This window comes from Falco cherrug, chromosome 12, assembly GCF_023634085.1.
Source record: "Falco cherrug isolate bFalChe1 chromosome 12, bFalChe1.pri, whole genome shotgun sequence".
NCBI classification, from domain to species: Eukaryota; Metazoa; Chordata; class Aves; order Falconiformes; family Falconidae; genus Falco; species Falco cherrug.
In genome coordinates this window covers 15,227,195-15,253,384 of record NC_073708.1, presented here as the reverse complement: position 1 = coordinate 15,253,384, position 26,190 = coordinate 15,227,195, and the positions used below count along the sequence as shown (strand labels likewise).

The 26,190-nt window shown below is 41.0% G+C and overlaps 1 long non-coding RNA gene across 2 annotated transcripts; it reads left to right on the top strand.

Annotated features, from left to right (window-relative positions):
* The first annotated feature begins 17 nt into the window (after nucleotides 1-17).
* Nucleotides 18-23,200, top strand: LOC114017627 (uncharacterized). Of its 2 annotated transcripts, XR_008734826.1 has the most exons (4): nucleotides 18-107; nucleotides 20,333-20,534; nucleotides 21,583-21,698; nucleotides 22,729-23,200. It is a non-coding gene; the product is annotated as an uncharacterized LOC114017627 (long non-coding RNA). The 2 variants fall into 2 exon arrangements; XR_003562788.2 differs by having other exon boundaries at nucleotides 21,583-23,200.
* Nucleotides 23,201-26,190: the final 2,990 nt, after the last annotated feature.

The following is a 26,190-nucleotide window of genomic DNA, read 5'->3' as shown; positions in this document are numbered from 1 at the left end:
TTATATTAATACAGGGTGAAAACAAAAAGGATGTGGTGGTGAACCTGGAGTGAGAGAGTGTCAGGGCTTCCACCCTGCAGTCCGAAGTGCAGCACCAGGATACCCAGGTGAGCGCTCACCAGGCTGCTTGGGCTGCAGAAGCAACATGCAGCTGAGCCCAGGGCAGCTACCTTGCACAGAGCTCGTCTGCTGCAACTGAATTGTGTCTACCGCCTCTTCAAATACTGTGTGACCTGTTGATAGTATGGTTTGGGCTGATCTTTAAGCTAAGATATTTTAATTTATATTGGGTCCTGCTTGTTCCTCATACTTTCATCGTTAATACGGCACACCTCGCTATGCCCACGTAACCGTCTGAGGTCTGACCTTAAATCCCAGCTGAACAGGACTTGTGCTGCCAAGGCTGGCACAAAAGGAGCACTTGCGGACTTGTCACAGCTCTTGCAGGAAAGTAGTAGGAAGCAAGCCTAAGAGAGCAAAACTTTTGGGTACATCACACTGGCGGGTCTCCAGTTTGGGGAGCTCTGCGAAGGCTGTGGGGTGGCACATGTCTGCTTGAGTTTGGCAAGAGAATTGCATGCTGTGTTTCAGACTGTAAAAGGAGTTTAATTGCACTTGATAGGGGGGCATGCAGAAATACAAGACTTAAGCTTTTTAAAAGCTGGTACAAACTTGTAGTGCAAGCAGGATATATGCGTGGCTCTGGGTCTGAATTTGACAGCATGTCAGAATGAGTGGTTTTGGTTATAAATACTGTACAGAATGCAAGGGCGAGGTTGTCCTGACCCAATGCACTTGCTTGAGTTCTGTATTTTCCTGGGGTGTCAGGTGGGAGCTCCAGTTCTTGTTTTCAGAGAGAACTTTCTAAAAAAAGTGTGCTTGGTAGAGAAGTTAACTTGGGCTGAGATATTTTCTTTCTCTGTTACTCCCTCCAATCAGATAACTAAATTGATTAAAAAGCTGTTTCTAAAACACTGGATTACTCAGTCTTTTGTAGTTCCTTTTACAAGAAAAAATGTGCTAAATAAAAAGGAGCCTAAGGTTTCCAGTAGAGAGATGGGCCTGTAATCTTTGTGTCTATGTGTGGGAAGTACTTGAAAATTGCCTCCTACGGACAGATAAGTGACTTGTTGGTAGAGGAAAGTTTCTTAAAAATTATGCTTTGTATAAACTTTAAATTGCAGAAAACATCTACTTCCCTCTGAACTTCATTATTTAGGTATTATCTGAAACAATTGTCAGGCTGACACCTCACTAATTGTTTGTTACTGATTCTCGTATTACTTTACAGATGTTCCAAAAGTTTTCACACCAGCTTCTCCAGAAAATATCTAAAGACGAGGGCAGGTTTCATTCTGTAGCATCATTGTTTTGGCAGGTACGCAGAAATTTGAGTGGGCTGATCACATGCTTCCCATCTGCTAGCTCATCACTGTTAATGGGTGCTTGAAGGAAAATTGCAGTTATTTTACACAGCACTGGATGCTGAAAGTTCGTATGTCAAGAAAAGATGGACATGGAAAGAATAGAAAGTGTTTCATAACAGACTTTTTTATCTACAAAAAACATCCCTGTGCTGCCCTGTTGGGGGTAGTTATCTTTTTTGTGCAGATGTGATCTTGGCTTAATTTGGACTTGCTGATGCTCATTGAAAAGGACGTTACGCTCAGTCTGGGCCTGTCTACCCTGAGACACTGAAATGTGGAACAGTTGTTTTTTTTTTTCCCAGCAGTGTTGAAGTCCACCTAAAGGCTGACAAGACTACTACAGTGCGGAGGTGTTGCTGATTTCCTGGAACCATAGCTCATTTTTTAAGTGCCAGCTATTGACAGCTCCTAACTACTGTGTATATTGCTGTTTCTTATCCAGAGAGTTGTGCTCTAAGGTACAGCTGTTCCGTAGGAGCAGCTCCGTATATCCACCACAGGTGTAGGTTCCCCCAAATGCAGGTTGTACTCTACAGCTCTGTTGATTTTAATGACTGGACACAAATTTTCCTGACTTTCCTTGTTTCAAAACCATTCTAACAACCCAGTCAACCTGCCCACATCAGTGGTTTCCTGGGCTGCAATTTTTCCCAGATGATAAATACAACAAACCGTGCTTAATCCGGATTAGAGGCATCCTGGAGCGTTTCAAACAGCTCAGTACTTACACGTTTGGGTACAGCATGTTACAGCATGATGGTAGCATGACTGAGTTGTTAAAATGACCAGTTTGCCATTCGTAGTGCACCATTCAAATAAAACTTGTCTTCCTATTGATTTTTAACAGCAGCTAGGCAGGCTCTTTCGTGTGATTCATCTCCCCTAAATTTAGCTGCCTAAATATTAGAGAGCTGATCTCAACCAGTCATCCATCGTAATCTCAAAATTAGTCATCACAGATAAGCAGCTCAACAGGACAGTCTTGACCTATGTCAGGATAGGTTTCTAGAAAAGATAGGGTTTAAGTCATCTCTGGAGGTTAACTGTTTTTCTCCACTGATTCTGACTTAATTTAGTGACTTTTGAGAGCTAAGTGAGGGAAGCTCTGTCCTTTGCTCTATTTTCCAAAAGTACCTTTTCAGCTTCAGTTATCAATATCCTTCCTTTTAATTGTGAAGAAACGTCTTTGTGTTTGCAGCACCAAACTGAATTTGCTGCTGTTATTTTTTATTATTTCCTCTTATTTTCTTACTGTTTCTTCTAATTATGAATTAAAATAATTTCCAAGGTTGGGTGAAAAAAAGGAGACTTGTTCTGTATTCTTTATTTAAACACATTTTTCCAGTAATCAATAGCGTGACTAAAGTTACGGGTTTCAGTGGTTTCTCCTTAAAAACATAGATCAAACAGTATTGTGAAGCCATACATCTTCCCTGACAAACATTTAATTTATTGCACTGTTCATTTATAGCTTGAGAGTAGAGAACTATTGGTTGACAAAAGAGGATGGATGGCTTTTTTATTGAGTCCTTACACAGCTGGCAGAAGATAGCAAATGTGAGAAGGAAATGTGCAACACTCATTTCCAAACTTCTAACAAATTGTGGATGGATCACAAGGGGTTCATGCTAACTCAAATAACTATTGCATCACATTTCCAAAGGGTTGGGGGCGTTGACAATCATTTGTCTCATTCACCGTGATTAAACTGAACATCAGAAAGCAGGTTAAGAATGAACTTTTATAGCAGTACACAACAGCTAATGTTATGGACATAGACAAATAATCAGCATGATCCATTTCTAACTCAGTTATGGCTATGCTTCATCCCTCTGAAGTTAAGGCAGTATTACCATTAGAACAGTTCTTGTTTGGTATTATTGATCTCATTATGCTCTAGTGCTCCTTGTCAAGTTAGTGGTTTATGGTAATGGGAAAGTGATTTCAGTGGCTTACTTCTCTGACAGCTGTTCATTGAGTTTGTGCTCAGGATGGTCGTGCTGTGGGCAGCACTTTGGAGCCCAGCTGCTGCTACAGAAGTTCTTGGTTACAAGGTGGTGGGCATCCCTCATCCTCCATTCCTAGTCTTTCTTCCTCTGATCATGTTGTAGTACATAAAAATCTTACCATTGTAGAAAAATACAGATTATTATTGGCTTGGACTAATAATTTCCTGGTTTGAATATTTTTCAGGGTTTTTTCAGTATCAAGTTGTAGGTGTCATCTTCAGCTTTGGGGACCTTTGTGACTCTGCTCCTCTGCTTTTACTTTGCCATATCTGTTCCTATCTTTCTCTGTATCCATGATGTTTGCTTCTGTTTGGTAATCTTACCCATCTGTAAGCATGTTCCTGCTGAGCATCTCGTAAGCATGGATACCACCCTTGATTGAATTTATTTGCAAGGTCATTTGCACTATCAGCGTTCAATGTATACTCTTACCATGATTCCTAGGGGCAAAAAATGGATGATTATCGCAATTATTACTGGATTAGGAGAGGACCATTCTTAGCTAGAGGAGGGGGGTAAAGTTAAGCTGTCTATTTTACCCAATTTCTGCTACTTTTGTTATTAAGAGATGAAAATGTAATTCAAAAAGAGGAAAATAAAATCCAGGAGAATTCTTTATTGTTTCTCAGCTGAGAATGTTTTGTCACTGTGATACCTTCCACTTAACAGAAGTCCTGCTGTAACATTTAAAATACATGTCTTTTTTGTAAATGATCTATTAAGCACAAGTTATTAGTGAGTATAAGGCATGCAATCTGAACTTCAAACCACTTTGTTATCTAGTAGCAGTAGAAATCTTGTATCCTCTCTCTTAATCACTAGAGGGGGATGAATCCTGTTTAACCATAACAATTAAAGAGATTGTGATTGGTTTTGAGTTAGACATTCTGGTGAATTGATTAGAAGAAAGAGTTGCATTCTACAATTGTCTTAAGATTCCAGAGTTCCTTGTTTCACTTTTTCTTCAATTAATCTTTTATTTAGGCGCATTAGGTTTACACGCACATGCAAACAATGTGTAAACCACTGAACAACTGTTAGAAAAGTGGGTTACAGAAGCTGTTATGCTAATAGAAATGTTTCTGCTAAACAGAAGGTAAACGAATGCATTAGATAATAATTCTCTTCAGAATTTCAAACAGTGTATAAAGGAAGCAAATTCAAGGAAAGTGATATCTGAGGTTTTTTTTAAATGAAGTGAAATTTCTGCCTGGCCACATCTTAATAAACAGAAAGAGGCTAAGACACATTTCTTTTATCTGCACAAAATGATTGGCATTTCAATCAATAAACCCAATGGTGAAGAGTAAGCGGTCATAAGTATGTAGCTGCAAATGTCAAATATAGTAAGTGTTTGGAAATACATTGATGAAACTGCAGTTGGTACATTTGTTTAATTTTTAGGCAAAATATACTTGCATAGTAATTAATGCTGACCATGAATTAACACTGACGTGCAGAATTAATAATGTGTGATTAGTTTTTGGAGTGAAGAATGCTTTTATATCACAACCTCATTATCCAGTAATCAGCCTGGTAAAATCTTACAAAAGGGCTCATAGATGGGACGGCACAAGTCACAATAATTACCTTTACTCCTATTATGTTCAGAGACATTCCTGTGTCGAATAGGTAGAAGAAAATAAAAGGAATGGGTGGATGGGATATGTTGTAACAGAACTCCGCCAGACCTGCCTTCTACCTGCACATCAGCTTACCTTGCAGGAGAAGCACTGAGCCAGACTTTGCTATTTGAAAGCTTTTAAATGCCTTATTTTAAAAGTCTTGTACAGAAAGAGAGAGGGCTATGCAGCTTCTAAGAACTGACAGCTAACAACATCTGCCTATATACATCCCTTCGTGGAACACTTGTGTCACCTTGTCTTAAGAAGCTATTTTAGGGAAACTCTCTTAGTGTTTTCCAGAACAGATTTTCTGTCTTCCAAGCTTCATGAAACCTTATGCTTAAATACATTTGTAAATACAAATCTCCACTCTCTCATGCAGAGATAACCTTTGGGTTTGTGGAGATGGTCTCAGAAAATATTTTTACCTTTATTCTCCAGAATGAGAAAAATTACCCAGCTAGTCTCTTCTACATAGCTTTCTCAATAAAACAGCTTATGAAGGTCTCCTCATCCAGTGGTAATTCTGACCCAAACAAGCAGCTTTTTAGCGGCTGCTGGAGCAGAGCTTGAGGTGTGGAGTCAAACTAGCCTGTTGTGGGACTGCGCTTGTCTACCACACTTACTGCGGCGCTAGCTCAGTTTGTCTACAAGGACTTTGTCAGCATAGCCTAAGGGGAACCCGGCAGCGCTGGGCAGACAAGGGCAGTCTGTCAGCAGCAGTGAGTTCCCATTCCTGCTTGTCAACAGCTCTCGTACTCCTCTGTGATGGGCCAAATAGTTTGATGTAAAATACGACCTGTCTTCAGCAGGTGCAGAAACCAAATTACACCCTTTGTTCCCCACCAGACCAGACCTGTTTGGCTCGCCCGCAGGGCTGTCGACAGCACTTACAGAGTGTTTATGAGTATTCTTGGTAGCCAGTATACTCCTCCAAACTAGTCCTGTAGTTAAGAAGTCTGCAAAGGGGCACGATGGTCTGCACTACCTCCTCCTGAGGGCTGTGTTTGTGCACTCTGAGTCATTGGTAGGCATTGTGCAAGCTTAAGTTTTAAAACAGTGTTTGCAAACCTGTAGGTGCCCTGGGCCCACTACCGTCACGTTCTCAGAGGTTTGTACTATTCTGCATTTTAAGACACTTAGGGCCTTCAACAACTTCATGAGGAAATTGGGGCGGGGGGGGGGGGGGGGGGGGGAGAGCACACCCGTTACTTCATACAAGCTTGTATGTGTTGAGATAAAAATACATGGTTGAGGAAAGATACATTAGAATTAAAGTGCAATCATTGTAAACTACTGTCAAACTTCAAGTATTTCTACCTTTCCTTTTCCTATTCCTTTTATTTTCTCAATAAATAATGTAGTTCAGTAAGTGAAATAGACTGCTTCAGTAGCCTGTCACATATTTTACTTTTGCTAAACTTTTGAGCTTTTTATATTGTGCCACTTAAAAAAAATGCATTCTGTCAGACTTTTTCATTTAAACTTACTGCAAATTATTTGAAAGGTTTTGTTCAGTGCAATAGATACCACTGAGTCCTTGATGGCATAAGGAGATAGATAAAACAGGATGGCCAAATACTCAACACTACTTTCTGAAATTCCTGGTACATCCTTCTCCACACTGCCTCCCTGTTCCCCCCACAACCTTCTACACAAGTTTACATGCATTCTCGTAATTTTTTTCTCAAGGTAATATAAAACCACTTCCCCGCTCTTTTAAATGTCTTAAGGTACACACTGGGGAAAACACAGGGAAAGATATTGTTTAAAATAGCCTCAGTAGCGTTGAGGCAACTGATGTTTTATTATGTTGCCTGGTGAACTCACCCTAGAGCAAATCGTGAAGGAAGATGAATATGTTTTGAAGGCCTTTGAGTACAATGATTACTCTTCTAATGTATCTGAACTGCAGAAACATGCCTAAAAAATAAACGTTTGATGATTTACACAGAGAAAACTTACAAAGCATTTGTTACCTTTTAGTAAAGCGTCACTGCTTATGTGTGAGCCCAAAACCCTACCTTTCTGTTTCCACCTATCTAAATATTTCATAGACTCTCCTGGTGTACCCTTGCTGGTTTGATTTCCAATCTCCAGTTAACACTTAAAGCCAGATTTTAATGATGTTCAAGAACAACATGCATGTTGCTTACATGTCATAGGCACCTCCCAGGTGTAGGTGATGTGTGGGCAGATCCTGTGCCCACTACTTAAATTTTAGCCTGGCATTGTAGTGGAGTCTCAAGCACAGCAATCAAAATAGTGCCCTTTTGAGACATTTTATAGCTGGGCCTTAACCACACAAACCAATGTATTTTTTTCATTATGAATGCCTTACTTTCCTACCAAATATCCATTTGATCTTTTTCCATAAGCCAACGTATTTCTACCTCCCCAAGCAATACAAAATAGTAAGAAAATAATAGTTTCTGAAGGTAATATGAATACTAGTTTGCTACATGTGTTTTAAGCTTCATTTAAATTTTAAAGCTTGATTGAATACATGTAGAATAATCACTTTTTTTGTTTAAGTGTTCTTGAAGTTTTAAAGGGTGAGATGGGTTGTACTTTTTTTCGTTGCTGACTTTTTGGTGCATCTTCACATAGGGATGTGTTTGCCTCTTGGGAAGTTGGCAGTGTAGTTGGCTGACAAACTAGCTAATAAATCTGAGGTTAATAGGGCTGTAGACAGCAAAGTACATAGGCGTAGGAAGGATCACCAGCCACAGAATGCTGCGCATCTAGAAGCTGTCAATACAGAGTATGAAAAATGCAAAGGACGAAGCAAAAGTAGAAGTTCCAGCTCATTTTTCTGCTTGCTGAAGCAATCTCTCACATCAGCATATCCTGGTCCTCTAGGGAAGACGTATTTAGGGCCTTATCTTGCTTCTACTTATGCCAGAAGAAAGTCTCAGTTTTAACCCAAAGTCAACAGGATCAGGTCATTAATGACTGTCTCCCCAAAAAATAAAACCAGAAAATGTAACAATGCTTCAAGTTATACCAGAGTGGCACTCCTGTATGAGAAGTAGCGTGCTCTACTACTTGTGTAAAAATTAGTTTGAATTCATTTAAGAGCTATTTAGAAATGGGTATTAGAGCTTTAAAGCTGATTATTCTAGTTCTCTTAATTAGTGGACCAAATGTCTGATACAGCTGCTGTGCTCTCATGGTGTTGAGGACAATTTCCATCTGGGGAAAAAAAAAGATATTTTGAAGGAATTTCCTGTGCAGTAAATTAAATCCCTTGAAGTAGCTTGTGGTCAGAAATTTGAGTCAGCCAGCATGGTGCTCTTGAATTGAACAGAGCCACACTGATGGCTGTCACCTGCGATTGTCATCGAATAATGCGATGAAATTCTCGTAATGCATGGACACAAGTATGAAATGGGAAAGGGCGAAAAGATGCTACTGCTCCACCAAAGCTTTTAAAAAAAAATAACAGTTGCTAGAGAGCTGTATCTTGGATATACTGTCCCTTTGTCTAAAGCTGCCACAAAACCAGCTGACTGGAGACTTAAAGGTGTGGGCATCACAGTACTGCTAGGGCAAGCCTCCCTGCGCTAGGAAGACTGTCAGGCTGCTTTGCTGGTTTCTTCAAAGTCACGATGCCCCGAAGACTCCATTCTCCCCCACTCCTTCCCTGTGAGCCTTCTCAGATTTGTCATTTGGTCGAGAGAAAGCTATTAACCACACGGGGCCACGCATTCATATACTAAAGTCTTGGTCATCTGGAAGGGTGATCTGAAGGGAGGCGTTCACGGGAGCTGTTTTGTAGGCACATTGTTTAGTATTGCATGAGTAATTCTCCTGGCTATAAACTGAATTAAGTGCGTGCTTAAGTGCCAGGCTGGGGGGAGTAGGGTCTGACAGCAAATCATATTGTCACCTGAAACACCACTCTTACCTGTAACTGAGGTTCCCTGATGGACACTGTGTCATCTTCCACTGTAAATACACACTGCTCAAAACCAGACAAAGCCAGGGTGTTCGTTATTCGGCGGGCAAACTGAGATTGAAGTAGCAGAGGTGATTGCCCTTCTTTATACCCTAAAGATTCAAATTCTGTGGCAGGATTAAGATTTCCCCACATCGCCAAGTGATTTGTACTGGCACTTGAGATTTCCTTTCTCGTACCTAAACTCTTTGTCTTCACATAAATAGAAATAATTGTGCCCGCCCTTGATTCAGAAGAGTATGTATTCACACACACACGCATGCTGACATGACAAGACCTGCACTTGATTTAGTGGGATATGAAACTGAATACTGTGGCTTCATTGGTATTCTGTCATGGTTTGGGTCTTTTTTTTTACCTGAAGATTAAGTGTTTTGACAACGCAGATGTTAGATGTGCAAATAGTGCGAATTCTGATATTTCTCAGTATTAGTCTAAGAAATATATACACTAAGTGGAAAGTGCTGATTGCTAGGCCCTGGAGTGTTTAATGGCAAAGAGAAGCTACTGTAGTTGTTGGGGTTTTTTTTACCCTTGAACTTCTACAGTAAGCGTCAAATATGGACCACTGTCAGAGGAGGGATGCTGTATTAATAAACCTTTGGACTGATACAGCATGCTTTCATAGGCTTTTGAAAACAAAAGCCCAGTACATTTACATTGAACTTCTAAATGACAAAGACTTTTTATTTTGTTGACAATTTTATTTTATGTTGACAATTGAAAGCTATTTTTCATTTATTTTAAAATTATGTTCCCTTATCTCATACTCATCTTCTGCAGTGAAATTACAATTCTTGTGTCTGTGACCCCAAAATCAGTTGCTGGAGAAATAAATGTGATGACACAGATTCAGTCCAGGACTTCAGTGCAGGACCAAGTGCAAGGAACAAAGGAGAAGATAAGTGGCTTTCTAAGATAGAAACATCTATTAGAAAAATCCATTTGTTGTTGTCAGCTCTATTTGAACAGCTAGTTCCTGTGTCAAAATCTCCACTTAATTGGAGTATGTGTATTTCGGTTTCACAATGATTTTGTGCTCCTGAGACTTATCCAGGTTCCACTGAAATCAGCTGAAAAGTTCTATTAGTTTCAGTGGCCTCTGCTAAAAATCTTCATGTTTGGAGGTACTAAACTCAAAAGTGGGTATGAGAAGTAGAAGACTGATATGTAACTCACTTTTAAAGATCCAGATGTGCTGTATTTGTGCTTTTGCCTTTTTTTTTAACCTCTATTAAATAGAAGGTGAGTGAATCTCTTCCTAAAGCACTTAGAGCAAGCTTTTAAATCATGACATGGTTGAACACGGAGGCATCAGAATTCTTAGTTGTCTAAATATCTGAAAATCTGGCCTTTCTCAGAATTTCCTACATAAATTTACTACGCGTTTAACCATTCTACTTGCAAATGAGAGAAATATATTCTGCAGTAAGATTTTTCTGGACTGAAAATTAAAAATGTTTAAGTAATATCATTCTATGGTTTTCACGCTTACTTTTGGTTGGCTGTGGTTTCATAAATTATCTGATTACCTCTTGCTTAGTCTTTGCTGTCCCTATGTTGGCTTGTTGTAGTTGTGGCTAGTTGCCTATGGGGAGAAGCAGACAGCTCCAGCCGGGGCAGGGGGGTAAGTCTGATATGCTGAATCCTGTGCTTGGAGGTGCCGTTGACTATAGCAGGAGTTCTAGAAACCAGCTGAGACCAACTTATAGGTGCAGAGTCAGGTGATGTGTATACTATCTTTAGCAAACAAGAGATGCGATTGGAAGCCTTTCTCTCTGACCTACAGGAAAAGATGTGCTAATAAGCAGCACATCTAATCCGTCAGCCAGCGAATGGCTGTATTTTCACTGGAAGTGGGTTTGCTGCTTAAAAGAGAGACGGATAATTAAGACTTCGTCTTCCAAAATATTAAATATTGATTTGTAGATATTTAGCAGCAAGCATAAAGCTCTCCTGAGAACTGGCAGCAACTGCCTAAAAATTATAGAAGATTTTACTTCTCCATGTAGAATTTAGCATTTATTTTTTTATTTAAAATTTATGAAATGAGAGGAAAATAAAACAGGAGGTAACTTCTAGCCCTCTGAGCGTGTGTTCTGCTCCATGTGGCCTTTCAGAGTCAAAATGGATGTATGATTTTTTTTTAAGGTTTGTATTGGCTTTTGGCTTATTGAAGTGTCAGGAGGTTTATAAGCTCTTCAACTTCAATTTTGATTGTTTTATCCAACTACTGTCACTTCTTATCAGTATTAAAGGCAGAAATCAAAGCACGGGACCCATGGGAAGTAGCATTTCAAATGTACACCGCTGCTCTTTTTTGTCACTGTTCTGAACTATGTACCTCTGCTCCTAACAGCAAGCCCACAATGAGATAAGGAGGTAAGTTTCATACTTCATTAATTCATTTGTGAATTAAAAAAATGCTTTTTTAACTGGACTGTTTCTTTTCACCTGCTTAGTCCTTTCTTTGTGACTTGTGAAAATTGCTGAAGTATGACAGACATCACGTAGGGCAGCTTTGCTCTAGGCGGCCTGTTGGTCTCTTCAGCCTTTTGCTGATTGTACGTTGGGATTCTGCACGATTGCGTTTGTACAAATGGGTGGGAAAAAAATGTATTCCAGCTTAGCTGTTTCTTGCAGATGTTTCTCCCCAAAAGAAGGTAACCCAGATTTATTAACTGGATTTGAAAACTTAGCCCCAGGTATGGTACTTGTTGGTCTGACTAAAGTTAAGCAGATATTCAGCCACCTGAGAGCTGCTTAGCATGGGCTGCCTGCAGGACACTGCTGCCTTACTGAGGATGCAGATGTGAAATGGTTTGAAAAACCCTGCCTCTGCAGAAAGAAAATACCTCAAACTGAAGGGAGAGGAAGAGAACTCTCACTGGGTGGTGTCTGGGTGGGTATTGCGAGTTTTTACAGGTGGAATCTTTCCTCATCACAGCTCAGCTACAAAAATGGCAGTATCTTCATGGAGTAAAATTACAGTATTTTCAACTACATGCTCATGGCTCCATGGTCCAATCTGTGGCATAATAGCCTGTCTTGTAAATCAAGGGCTTTATTCATGGTAAAGCATTTGTGCAGCAATTTTTCTTTCTTTTCTCTCTCTATTTTTTTTTTTTTAAGATGTCTATATGCATTAAAAACCAACATGAATTTTCACAGTCCGTTTTATTTGGGTTAACAAGCATGTGGAATTTAAGAGATCACGTTTTCTGTGCTTTATTTGCAGTAGTTTCAAGTTGACCAAATCAGTTTCAGTATGTTCCCCGTTTTATGCAGTCTCAATTTAAATAAGCATAAGCAGAATATGTTTATTTTACCACTGGATCAGCTTACTAGGTTCTCGAAGTGCATTTCCACTATGTCATCAACAGCAGTAAAGGAAAAAAGGGAGGAGCAGTGACAGAAAATCCATTTGACAAAGTAAATAGTTTTTTTGCACATACGTATATATAGGTGTGTGGGTTTGTGGGTAAAGTAATGATGATGGCAATCTGATGGAGCAGATACGTTTTAGCATTCTAATGACAAATGATAAAAGATGACACACTTTAAGAAAAGATGATGTTTATTGGAGACTTGATTATTTCCTACCTTCACCAAATGGAAAATTGACCGAGATGAAAATCCAGCAAGTTAGGGTCCAAATTGCAACACTAAGTCATGTCTACACAGTATGTAAAGAGTAATTAAAGGAAAAAAAAAAGTTATCACCAGTTTTAGAAGAGGGAAAAGACAGAGACAGTACAATTATAAGTCAATACTTGAGTCTTGCTTTTCGCAATGACAGTGTTTAAAGTGGGTATTTCATAGCAAAGATGTTGCAGTGACATAAGCGGGGGGAAAAGACACTAGGGTGAAGCAGGCAAGTCTGTACATTTGCACATTTCTAAGTAAGCATATCTACAAGATATTTTTGAGTCCTTGGGGTTTTGTTAAATTCTTTACCTTCTTTGACCATTTCAGCTGGGCTACAGACCCAGGAGGAACATACATTTGATGTTGTTTTCATTTTGACATTTTTATTGTTAAATGTTGTGCACAGAGTTAAATTTTTTGTGTGCTCAGGTTTAGATACTTGAATCCTGAAGTCCTTTTCTTCATCCTGTCATCTGTCATTGATGGAACTGACTTCTGTGACAGTGTTGACAGGATTTATCTAAGAGTTGGCTAGGTGGCACATTTTATAAAATCAAATATAAATAAAAGGGTCCATCATCTGGGAGATATGGGATTAGAAGTCAATGGGTGTTGGCGGTGCTTAGTTTCACAAAGAGCTATTCAAAAACTCACACAATCCCCTCTTACAGATTTATCTTTCTTTATATATACGATCGTGTTCATATTCCCTTCAGGTTGGGGAGCAGAATGTTGTTTTTCCTTTTTTCTTTCCCAAGGCCTGCCAGATAATCAAATATGTACCTGCATTTCTTTCTGACATTTCAGAAATACTAAATATTGTATTCTGGTGATAATGCTTTCTGAAGAGGGAAGGAGATGGCCCATTTAATAATGTATACTTCATTTACAGTTTGGAGCGTTAGCCAACTACTTGTGATGATACTTCTTCTAGTCATAATACTGATATATGCAGAGTTCTAACTACATTTTTAAATAGAAAAACAACTGAACGATACATTCAAAATAATTCATGGAGAGGAAATAGATGTATTTCAGCATGGGAGAATATTTATGCATTATTTAACAGCAATAATGTTTGAATTCATACATTATGCAAATGCCATCATAATCAGGAAAATGAAAGAACTTGGACTGCTGCAACATCTTTAAATCTACCATTAGGTACTTATTTGTGCATATCATTTAATACCGCACAATGTTACGGTATGTCACTTGAACAGAGAAGTTATCAGAGACTAACAGGTTATGAAAAAGTAAAGCTGATGAATCCTGATTGCTACCTTGATGCTAATGTCTATAAATTTATCAGCAAACAAGAGTAAAGGCTTTAATGGTAATTTACATAAGCTTCTCTCCTGAAGATAAGTTACTGGGGTTTTACACACAGTTCGCATTTTGCGTTGTGATCCTTATCCGTACCCACCCCCACACAACAGACCGGCGCGCAGCGTGGGCTGACACTGCCAAATCGTATTTTCTTAATGTATCAGCAGCTATGTTCCAAAACTATCAAACCCAGAAAGCCTGACTATACAAAACCAAAGCTGCTTCTGTCTCCTCTTATCTTCAAGACAAAATATAAGGAAAAAAAGGACCACCAAAACTACAAAGCCTGTAATCTGGTGAAGAGCGTTAATAGACCTCTTTATAGTTAGTTTATGTCTCTGCTTAACGAAATTCACAAACCCACAGGTATATATATGTGCGCTTCACTGCCGTATTTTCACACCATGCTTCCGTTATAGCGTCCACGGGTTTGCAGCCAGTGTGAGATGTGGGAACAGGGGCAGAACGTGGTGGCAGGCAGGCCGGGGCAGGCGCCAGGCAGGCAGCAGGCCAGGCAGGCGGCAGGCAGGCTGGGGCGGGCAGGCCGGGGCAGAGCAGGCAGCAGGCAGGGCAGGCGGCAGGCAGGCTGGGGCGGGCAGGCCGGGGCAGAGCAGGCAGCAGGCAGGGCAGGCGGCAGGCAGGCTGGGGCGGGCAGGCAGCACGCAGGGCAGGTGGCAGGCAGGCTGGAGCGGGCAGGCCGGGGCAGGGCAGGCATCAGGCAGGCTGGGGCGGGCAGGCCGGGGCAGGGCAGGCCGGGGCAGGGCAGGCCGGGGCAGGGCAGGCAGCAGGCAGGCTGGGGCGGGCAGGCCGGGGCAGGGCAGGCCGGGGCAGGGCAGGCAGCAGGCAGGCTGGGGCGGGCAGGCCAGGGCAGGTGGCAGGCAGGCAGCAGGCAGGCTCCACACTGGCAGCCGGGTAGCCAGGCCAGTGCAGCCCTGTGGGAAGGTGCTGCCAGGGGAGCTGCCTGATGCCAGGGTGCGAGCAGGGGCTCGGGGCTGTGCCGAGGTGGCTTTGGCAGAGCTGACACCCAGCTGTTGGGCCCATGAGAAGAGCGGGCTTCTGCCCCAGCGCTGGGTGCCTCCTGGTCTTACCCTGCCGCTCCTGCTTTTGGTTCCTTGGTCTTTCTGTTTGTATCCATAGTTCCTTTTCCTCCCTCTTTTAAATAGCTCCTCCATTTCTTTCTTTTACTCTGTTCCGCCACACTTTCTACCAGCCACATGGTCGTTACAGCCTTTCCTCTTCAACACTGCACTCATTAACCAATTTCTCCTCCAAATGACAAAGTCACCTGTGGCACGTAGTGCTCCTGTGTTATGAAACAGAAACACAGTGAGTCAGACTTACGTCCTCAAAAGTGTCTGTGATTTTATCTCCTGTTTTGAGCCTGAGATGTTGAGGGTCCAGCTCACTCTTCGGAACAGCAATCTCGTGTTAGACCCACATGACCGTCCTTTTCCACTGGCATTGGTCTGCAGCGCGTGGGATGCACCAGTGCTCGCCCTGCCCTTGCCATCCTGGTGGGGAGAGCCAAGAAGCGTGCAAGATGTGAAGCGACCTGTGAAGGCTGTGCTTTCAGTTCTGCCATTCGCCTCTCTGAGGTGAAACCCAAGGAGTTGACTTGCTGGCCACCTGCGCAACCACTCTGGAGCTGTCTTTGTATGGACTTGCTCTGGCTGGTCTCCAAAAGCTCAGGGCCTCCTATGTCTGTGTGTATGAAAAGTAAAAATGTACAGGATACAGGGAGAGCAGAGTAGACAGGTCCTCCTTATCTCGTGGAGACTGCTGGAGCTTTTGGGTCTGGTGGTGATGATTTAAAAAAAAAAGAACCACTGCAATTTTTTTCTGTGAATGAGCGCTTGAGAAGCAGCAGTGCTGATTATCTTGTGCTTTTCAGTTGCCTGCCTTTGAGAAATATGTCCTGGAGGGAATGGGCTGTGGATGATTTTACCAAATGGGAAGTAAACGTTGCATCTGATCTTTTTCCTACCAAACCTTAAGCATGCTTAATGTATTGGCAGGAAAGATGAAAGACAAAGGAGCTTCCTAGTCAGTGGTGGGCTCTGCTGGGTCCTTTCCTGCCTGGCTGATTTTTAGGTCAGCATTTGGGAAAACAAAGCCATCAGTACTCACAGGGGTGCATAGTGATGACAGAAGAGCTAGACTTTCCCCTTGTAGTCCATGAGTGAAAATTTCTTCCGGATTATTCATATCGCAAAACTCCTCAATAACTAGTATTTCAGTTTATGATAAAAATGAGAGCAAATAGAAATTAGGAACAAATGTACTGAGAGCAAGCTGTTTTCTTAACCCATTAAATAAAGCTGGCCCATCACTTGTCAAGGAGTGATTTACAGAAACAGACAGCAGAGGGAAATTTACACTCTGATTTCCATGTGTATTTGTTGTGTAGCAAGCAAAAAAGAATTTGCATGCAGATGCCATCAATCCGGCATGTCTCATAAACACTGTATTCCCATAATAGCTCAGGAATTCAGAACAGATCTTCTTGCAACTGGGTGGCATTTGGACACGTTTTGGGTACTCACCAATTTGAATCCAGTCCACAGCCTGGAATTTTTACTGTGTTAGTGTCTTCCAGAAATGATTACTTTTTATGGCAGAGTGGATGCAATACTGTTTGCTTCTCCATCATAAAGATTGTGCCAGGGCTTCTGCTATAAAATCTCTATTGCTAACAAGAAAACACAGTTCAACCAATGTATTGTGCTCCTGGCTAAGAACTGGCATGCTAGAATTCATCCTGGAAATTTTTATTTGCAGCGAATGATACTAATTTCTCAGAGTGCAAAATAATGCATGAACTCCCTTTTGTTGAATATTATCTAATTTTTATGGCATTATAGCAATCAGTTGTTGTAAAGCTGGTTGGGAAAAGAGAGAGGGACAGTAGGATGCAGCAGGCAGCAAGGGTGCAATAACAACATGTGCCCACTCCAGTGCCACCTGGAGATCACCAGCTGATGACAAAGAGGATACAGGGCTGTAGAAACTGAAGTCAATATGTCTTGCAGTGGTAAATCAGTTAATGAGATACTAACTTTGAAGTGGTTATAGTAATGTCTTTAATGCAGACCTTCCTGTTTTACATAGCTTTGAAAGTGACAGCTAAGTGCTGGCTATATAAGAAGAAAGTGGAAGCTGGTTGTCACTGCAATCTTTTTATGGCACTGTTGGACTGGTTGTTGCCTTGTTTGTGCATAGCTGAACTGAGGTTTAAATTAGTCTCAGGTGTATTTCCATGTCCACGATGCCTGAATGCAATAAGAAAGCCCAACCTTAGCTAAGACAACACGCTCGCATCACTTCAGCATTCCTCCTGGCTGGTGTGCTCCTTTTGGTCAAGCAGATGGTACAGCATTCTGTAGAGGCTGTCCAGCGTGTCTGTGTTTTCCCTCTGATTACAGCTCCTGAGATGAAATTTCAGAAAGTGCCAAAGCCATCCAGGCCTTTGTATGATTAACAAGGATGCCATCCCCACCACAGAGAAGTGCAAGAACTGCGACAATCGCTCAGCAGAGGTGCTTGGAGGGGCTAAGAGAGTCAGTGGTACGGTTAGCCCTGAAGCTGTCGATCTCTTCTGCCTAATGTGCACCCCTGCTGTTTTGGCAGTGTGGGCAGACTCCGGCTGGCGGAAGTACCTGCTTGGTTAAGAGAACATAGCCCCCTTCTGCAGTTATGAGAGATTAAGGTCAGAGCTTTCGATTTCTATAGACTTAGAACAGGGTCTTCTAAATTATGACCATACATTCTACACAACAAAAAAATGACAAAGTAACTTCTCTGGGATTTTGTTTGGTAGAATGCCTGTGTGTGGAAAAGCATCTCTGGGTCACCTCCGTTTCTCAGCTCTTCTTTCTTCACAGTAGGATTATTGCTGCTTGTACTCCTTAACAGGTTCCGATTGCACTGAGGATGTGCTCCAAAATCCACCAAAGCCAACAGAAAAATTCCCTAAGAGCCCAAACTCCCCGTTTCTGTGGTTTTACCCATTCAAGATCATACAGTGTCGGTCCCCGCTGTGCCAGGACAGGTCCAGAATACTTGCTTTTCAAAACAGAAAAATTAACTCCAACATGAAATTTGGCACTGACTTCAAAAGGATTACCCAGTCAGCTATGTTCTGGCAATCCTTGCTTAGAGAACAGTTTTAACATATGTTAAATTTTATGCTGATAGTTTGTATATCCTTATACTAAATAAATATGTACATTTATGTACACTGAGATGTAACGGCAATTTACATCTCATGTGACCCTCTGACATTGTTTCTCCTAGGAATGGATGTATCTCCTCAGCATCATGAGAAAAATGCTATTTCAACCTAACAGAATATTTTAATTTCAGATAGTAAAAAATGTTGTATCTTTAACATAGAGTTGCCTGCAGTTTGTGGCACAGCTTTCGTAACTTTGCTAATTCCTTTGGGTTTTAATTAGAAACACTTCAGCTACATTTCCCTGAAACATGCAAATGCTGAGGCTCCCACAAAAATGGTATTATTAAGATGGCTTCTTAATTGATTTTTCTTTGGGAGCAATTTGTTTCTCTTCCAGTTTATTGTGGTGAACACTGGCATTTGTCACTTCTTCCAGTAACTGAAGCTTTCTGTTTTAATAAATGCACATAGTAGATGCTATTCTCTTTCTCTGCTTGATAGGTGTATAGTGTCGGGCAGAAGAAGGTCACAGTGATGTTAAATTTGCTGCTAAGCAAAGGATCAGAGTGTAAATGAAATCTTGAAAGCTGGGAAATGAGAATGTGCAAGTGTAAATAATGTATTAATTATTGACAGCTAGGGGACCAAAGAGTCCTATTTAGTAATGACATCTTCATTGTCACACTGCCTGACACTGTCTCAGGTATTTTTATTTTAATAACAGGTTTTCCCACCATGATAGTAACTATTTCAATTTACCAGTGTAACTTTTGGTATTTTTTTGTTTTTCTTTGGCTTTTCTTTATCTTACTTGCAGTCTAGGTGCTTGGTTCAGGAGGGGATGGGGGGAAGCAAATCCTCTTATTTTATTGTGGCAAGTGATATTATTACAGCACAAAATAGATTTTTTTCTTATAATAAAAGAGCACAATACTGAGGTGCAAAAAGAGATTCCACCTCATCGGTTATTTATAGAAATTAAGGTATAGTTTAGGAAAAAATGTGTGATAGCTAAGGGCTCAGTTTTGCCAATAGGCCTTCCCAGCAATGGGTACTGCTTAATATATGCCAGAAGCAAAATTGATTTCACCATGGCTTTCCTGAAACACTAGTTAAAGAAAAGGTGTTCCTGAGGTAAAAGGCTTTTAATATTCTGTACTTTCCAAGCATTGCACGAAGTCTAGGAGTAGCAGTCAATTCTTTAATATTTAAATTATTTTTATCACAAATTAGTGCAGAAAAAATTCCCGTGATCAAAAAAAAGGTCTTAGTATAATAGCTGTTTGCATAAGGCTGCTAGATGTAAATAGCTAGGAGCTTTCAAATACCAAGATTAAAAAAGATTAAAAAAACTACAACCAAACCAACCAACCCAAAACAGAGAAACCCTACCAAAGATACCTCCTGATCCTTATTTGCCAAATGACCTAAGAACTTTCCTGCCCCTGAGGTTTTGACCTGTGGAGGAGAACTTGTCTCGTGCTTCCCACGCTCTCCCGCCTGCTTCAGCCAAGACACGTGTGCCCCCCCGGCAAGGGGCTACGCTGTCGTTCTGCAACGCTGGGCTACTTCCAGTGCCCCCGTCGGTCCCCAACTCCTGCTTTAATCCTCCCTGTCAGCTTTTCCCATAAATAGTAATTTTGTCCCTTCTGTAGAGGGGAGTTAGCCTGGGGAGGCTTGCGAAGCTCTGGCAGGCTCTGGGGGGGAGCAGTGGCCGTTTGTTCCCTGGCTGGGAGCCCACTGTGACACGTCCCCAGAGGCAGAAGGTGCTACTGAGAGCTGGGGGTTAAAGAAAAAGAAAAGGCAACTAGTTCAGATGCTCACCAGCCCGGTGATAATTGTTTTTCCTGTGTCCTTAGTGAGGAGAGCTGGGTGGCAGCTTTCAGTCAAATCCTCTTTCACCTGAAAAATGCAGGTTCTGGCCTGTGGAATTGCTTAAACAAATATCTGTCAGCTTTAGTGAATTGATAGAGTTGATAAATCCTGGAGTGTGGGGAGCCGGAAAAAGTGAAAATACCTCATTTCACTGTTTTCGAAGCATTGTTTTGATTGATTGCTTTGGAAAGAAGTTTGATTTCTTTGATTAACAAATATTAATGTTTTTACATAAGTTAAAATCAATGAAACGTTTCACCTGAAATTAATTTCCCGCTTTTCAGCTGAACAGAGCCTCGCTGTGCGTTGGGCCGGCAGCGCTATGGATTCTCTGAGCAGCGAGTGCCCGGGCTGTGCCCAGCTTGGTCAGCGCCTGCCCTGGTGCTGCTGGTCCCGCAGCCGGCGGCTCACTGCGGGGAAGAGGGCAGATTTGTGTTACAGGGCTGTCCCCAACTGCACCACCCACGTCCAAGGTGTTATTTACAGGTACTAATACCACGAGGGGAAAACGCGAGTCGCTTTTCAAGTCTTGTTATTTGCGGAACATGTGCCTCAAACATTAAAAAATGCCGTATGTGGTGCGGAATATAGAGCCTTCTTCCTCTGGCCAAGAATAGAACTTTATCAAAATGAAATTTCCTGCTCATTTGAGCCAGTCTCCATAGCAACAGTGCTGTACACCTGTGATGTACAGGCATGAGCCATTGCAACCTCTGAACTAGGCAGAGTGAGCCGTGCCCCATCCCCCTGTTGAAGGGAGAACTACACTGCCGATGTATCCGTGGCACTTATTTCTATATGCTACGCGTGTGGTCTGTATATATAATAATTTTATTCAGAATTACCCTGCTTACATTTGGTAAATAAATACAAATATGCTACTTACAGGAAGTTATACACTTGCAGAAATTCAATATATTCTTGTCCTGAGGGAAGACTTTCTAATGCAAACGTTACGCAAAAATAAAACCTTGTGCTTACATTTGCTTTTGTAAGAATTTCCTAATTCAAAAAATTCATAAAATGCCTCACTCTTGCAAATCTGTCAGCCTGTTAATAGTACATCATGAAAAAAAGAAAAAAGCAACTGCATGCTGAATTATTTAAATATTGTTTTAATAGTAAACTGGAAATTATGCACCTTTGGCTATCCAATATTGCAAATAGGCTATTGCTGTTTACTCCATAACTTTTAGTGAAATTGAACTCACCAATGAGAAACAAATGGTTGCATTTTAAAGAAACCTGAAATTATTTCCCCAGGTCACTCATAAGGTAGATCATTACAGAGAAACATTTTCTTATGCAAAGAAGAAATAGCTTACTAATGCAATGGAAATCATATTTTAAGCTTCCTACATTTATTAGCTTATTTAAGAAGAGGCAAACTTCAAAGAAGGATTTTATTTGAAATACATGCAGTATCTACATAATGATGGGTATTGCTCTTAGATATACTATATATGACTAAACATATAGATGAATTGTCTGTTTCCATCTTCTGACATTTGCACGTTCTTGTCTTTGCTTTCAGATCTGCCTTCTGTTCCCCTCTTAACTCAGGATTTGCCATTACTGAATGCAGGACAAGCTACAAGGAGTGAAATGTGATGGATGATACATGCATCTTTTCAAAGTTGATTGCAGCAGGTTGCCTGAATTTTTAATACTGCTCCTTGATGCAGTGTGCTTGATTTTTTTTTTTCCCCCTAGTTTCATTATAATCCTCGTTTCTGTGCCAGTGAAAATGGAGCTTCTGCTCTCAGAGCAAAATTTCTTGTCCTCGTTCAGCAAATGGGTGGATGATGTTTTTTTCTTTTACGGGGACAGAGAAGCAAGGACCTGGCGACTTGCCCTCGTGCAGGCTGCTGTCAGCGTGGCAGTTTTCATCCATTGCCAGCTGCTGTCGAAGAGAAGTGAACTGATACTTTACCTGCAGTTTAAGGACAGGAGACAACTATCTCTGATCTTTTTGGGGTTTTGTAACAACTATTTATTTTAATTTATTTTTTTTTCTTCCTCAAGTGTGGTTGTTTTCAGTTTTTCTGCTAGGAAATGTGTGTCTTATATAAGCTGCTAATACTCTGCTTTAGGCAGAACACGGTGCTTGGAGCTTATGTAGGCTGATTTCAGGGAAACTAGCAGCATTATTGATTTTCATTGGGCTTATTAGGATCAGCGTAACATGCACTTTTGCTATACCAGATTGTATTTGGCTTTCATCATGAAATCTCATTACACTAAAAAGAAATGGAAACAAGTTATGCAAGTAAAAGATTTTGCAGAGTACTCTAATAAAATTTACTCTGCATCTGTGAAAACACACTTTGGATGTAGGTCGTTCAAACTCTGAATGCTGCTGGTCGGACTCTTGTTCTCATTTGCTTTTGAAAATTAAGAATAAATTCTCCAATCTCAGTGGAATTATTTCAGATTTATGCTAACATAACTGAAGGTATAGCTTGGTCCTTGAGGTAGTCATGCTGCCTGTATCCTGATGTTGAATCGGTGATTTACTAGGAAAAAGAAGTCCCAGTTGTTTGTCTGCTTGCAGCTGAGAGGGAATATATTACATTATAAAGGTGTGGGATGCACGTGGCTGTGGGCACACTTCTCCTAGATGCCTAGCCAGGATGGTGAATGAACAAGAAGCTTGTTTTCACCCTTTTTGTTCTTGCAGTACGGCAGCTAGTTGTGGTTTGCCTATTGACAACGGTGGAGGAAGCACGAGCTGGCAGCACAGCGTATCTCCTCGGTGAAGCATCCAAGGCATAAAGTCCTCCCTCCTGAAGCTCAGAGGATCAAGTTGCCACCCTGGCTTTCCTCTTCTGAGCCCAATTCATCACGGATGCTCCTGTGTCCAAACCCTGACTCTTCTCCAGTATTCTGTGAGTTTCTCATGTTGTGCTGGCAGGGTGGAGATCAGTCTGTTTATGTCATTCCCAGCCCATGAGTGCCTGGACTCTGGGGAGAGCAAACCTCCCCTGCTGCAGGTGTCCCGATGCCACTGAGATGATGTTCCCAGGGCTGTGCAGGGCTGGGGATGGCAGTGATGCCCTCTTGCCTGCAGTGGGGTGGCAGCAAGCCTGGGGCATGTCTCTGTGGGGCGAGGCCTCCTGTCGTGGCTTTTCAAGCAAGTTTGCAGGGTTGAGTAAGGGTTTGGGTTTTTTTGTTTCTCATTTCATATGTCTCTCTCTCTCTTTCTCTCTTTTTTAGCATTTGAAATTGGGAGTAGGGAAGATATTTCCCCATGATCTATACTCACTCTGTAGGAATGGATCAAGACTCTTGAGATGTCAGGGAAAAAATACTCTCCCTTGCCATGTTTGATGGTGCCTTTTAGAATTTCACATGTTTCCTGATGGTCAGGATGCTTTTATTTTTGTAGATGTTCTGCATTCAGTGAAAGCAACATTCTTCTGAGAAACAGAAAATTAATTTTGAAGATATTTGAGACGTGACTCTCAGGCCTCCTTTCCTAATATGTTAGTGTATTTCAGATCATAGAGAACGAGCTATGTAAGGTACCAAAATTAGCAGAAAGCTCCCAGTTAAAAAACAACCTACAGAGTAGATGCTAAGAAGCACGAATTCAAGATATGAAGCTGTGACTGTGAAGTTACTTGAGGAGTACAATTCCTGCATTATTGACAGGCTATGATTTAATCACATTGCATAGTCAGCTCTTAGGCAGTCTTGAGTCATTCCCTGTTGATTCAATGACACTGTGCTCTTCTGCTTGGAATTGCATACTGTTTTGGTGGGGTTTTTATGGAGAAACTTTGGTATCGTAAGTCGACTGATCATGCCCTAGACTTGGAAGCTTTTCTCCAGAATTTTTCAGTCCCAAACTGCAAAATCCTAAAGGGGAAGATGTCCTGGATATACACATGACTGTTTTATTCATTTGTGAGAAGGGGTCTCAAACTGCTGAACACACAGCTTTATGGAAAAGAGCTCTCCTGTGTTGCTGACAATTAGTACACTTTTCATGATGCTTTCTGCTAATGCTACAGTATAGTAATCAAAAGCAACTAATCCAGCTGATTAAAAATTCCCTGTTGGGTTTTGCTGACCAAATGAAAACAATTAGTAAGAATTTCAAGTAGAGAATTTTCTGCAAATACTGACATTTGTAGACTTTAAATTAAAATTATGAGAACTACCCATCAAATGAAGAGAGGTCTTGTTCCCTGGTGCATCTCAGTGAGACCCATTGCTGATGTGTGGCAGGAGAGATTTTATTCTGTAAGTGCAGGTAAGCTTTTCACTCAGATCTCAGACTTGGAATCAAATTCACTGAGCGACGAAAGCATTTCTTTCTGACCTCCTACCCAAGAAACCTAGCAAAAAAGCTCCCTTAAATAAGTTAGCTCATGTAGGCAATGGTAACAGGTGCTGCGGGTTGTTGTTGGGATTTTGTTTGTTTAATATTAATCTAAAATAATTTAAATGGCATCTTAATAGCCTTAGTTTATGTCTCTTATTTTGATTTTTTAAATCAGCACATTCCCCTTAGTGCAGTTAATAGGGTCAGTCTGTGAGCCTGTGCTGGTTACCATGCCTTCAGTCATGTGGAATCCAAACAGCCATTATAATTTGTTTCTAAACAGATCAAGAGCTATTTACCATCTCAATGTTTTGTGCACAGCTGGGTGTCTGGCAAACATCCAATATCCATTAACATTTAAAAATTAGTCCCATAATGCATCTTTTCCGTGGCTTGAGGAGTATACACACTGACACATGTTGGGAACCAATTATATTTGCACCACCATTAGTCTGGCTGCATTCAACTTCCCAGTAAATGAGGGCTAATTTAGTTTCCAGAATGGTGTATCTTAAATTCATGCAATGACCTTAGAGAAAGCAGAGTATCTGAAGATTTAAAGAGGAAGGAAATGTTCAGAAAGAATAATACTTCCTTTTTTCTGCCTAAAACATAAGAGTGTATTATTATATGACTGTTCCCAGTATCTATGCCTGGCCCTGAAAACCAGATTCCTCTAATTGAATACTTCTAAAATTCATGAGCAGAATTTAGTTGGGAAGAAATCAGACTAATACAGTAAACTAGCACACCCTCCTTGCTCAGATCAAACCTGCTAATGGACCTTTTTATAATAGCAATTTATGACCTGCCCATAGCAGGTCTAGCTCCTTAGGTTCCCAACTGGGTTTAAGTGTTCTGTTTTCCTACCAGCAGGAAAATAAGAAATACAGATTACACAGTAAGTGCTGTCTACACTGCTTGTGAAATACATTCTAACAATGCTGTGCAAGTGAAATGACCTTCGCAACTGGCAGTTTGGCCAAGAGGTTTAATGAAAATGGAGAAACACAAAAATCTTTTCTGAGAAGTATAGTTTGCCAAACCTCTGCTGCCATGAGAAATTCCTTCAATAATATCAGAGGTAAAATGGGGTGTCTAGCTTGGCGGATGAGTAAGTGAGAAGAGGGTTTTTCAACACCTTTCCTTGCAGCGTGTCAGCGCAGCTCTCAGTAATCAGGTTCTAGACTGATTGGCTTTGCTGCTGCTGCTGACTGCTGCAACACACTGTACAAAGCTTATCTTAGCTCACTTTGTCTGTGTCATGCTGCTTAATAAAGCTAAATTGCTCCTACAAACAGGATACTATTCTGCAGCCTTTTAGAATTCAGAGACAGTTTAAAAATACAATTTTTCTTTAACATTCATCCAAACCAGCTGGAGACTGAGGAAGGCAGGCATTTTCTAAATGGGCATAAAGCAATACAGTGGAGCCGAGCCTCCAGGTGGAGAGTCTGCTTCCGCCTCCAGCGGGGAATATCTGCAGTAACTGTCCTCTTGGCATGGTCGTTTGAATGGAGTAGCTGTTAGCATTCTGTCTGGGGTGAGGCTGCAGGTTTATAAGCAAGTTTATGAAAGTTTAATGTATATAAATATTTATTTACATATGTTTAAAATGCAGTATTTAATATATATAAATGTGTTCTGTTACATCCGTACAGTTCAGAGTTGGCCTTTGCCAAGTATTTCTTCATTGTGTCAGCATTCTTTTTCCTTTTACTTTTTGTGCAAGAAGGTAGCTTTTCAGTGAAATGGCTTATTCTTTGAAGATGCTTTTTTGAAAAAGTTCATTGTACAGTCAGTATTTACAGA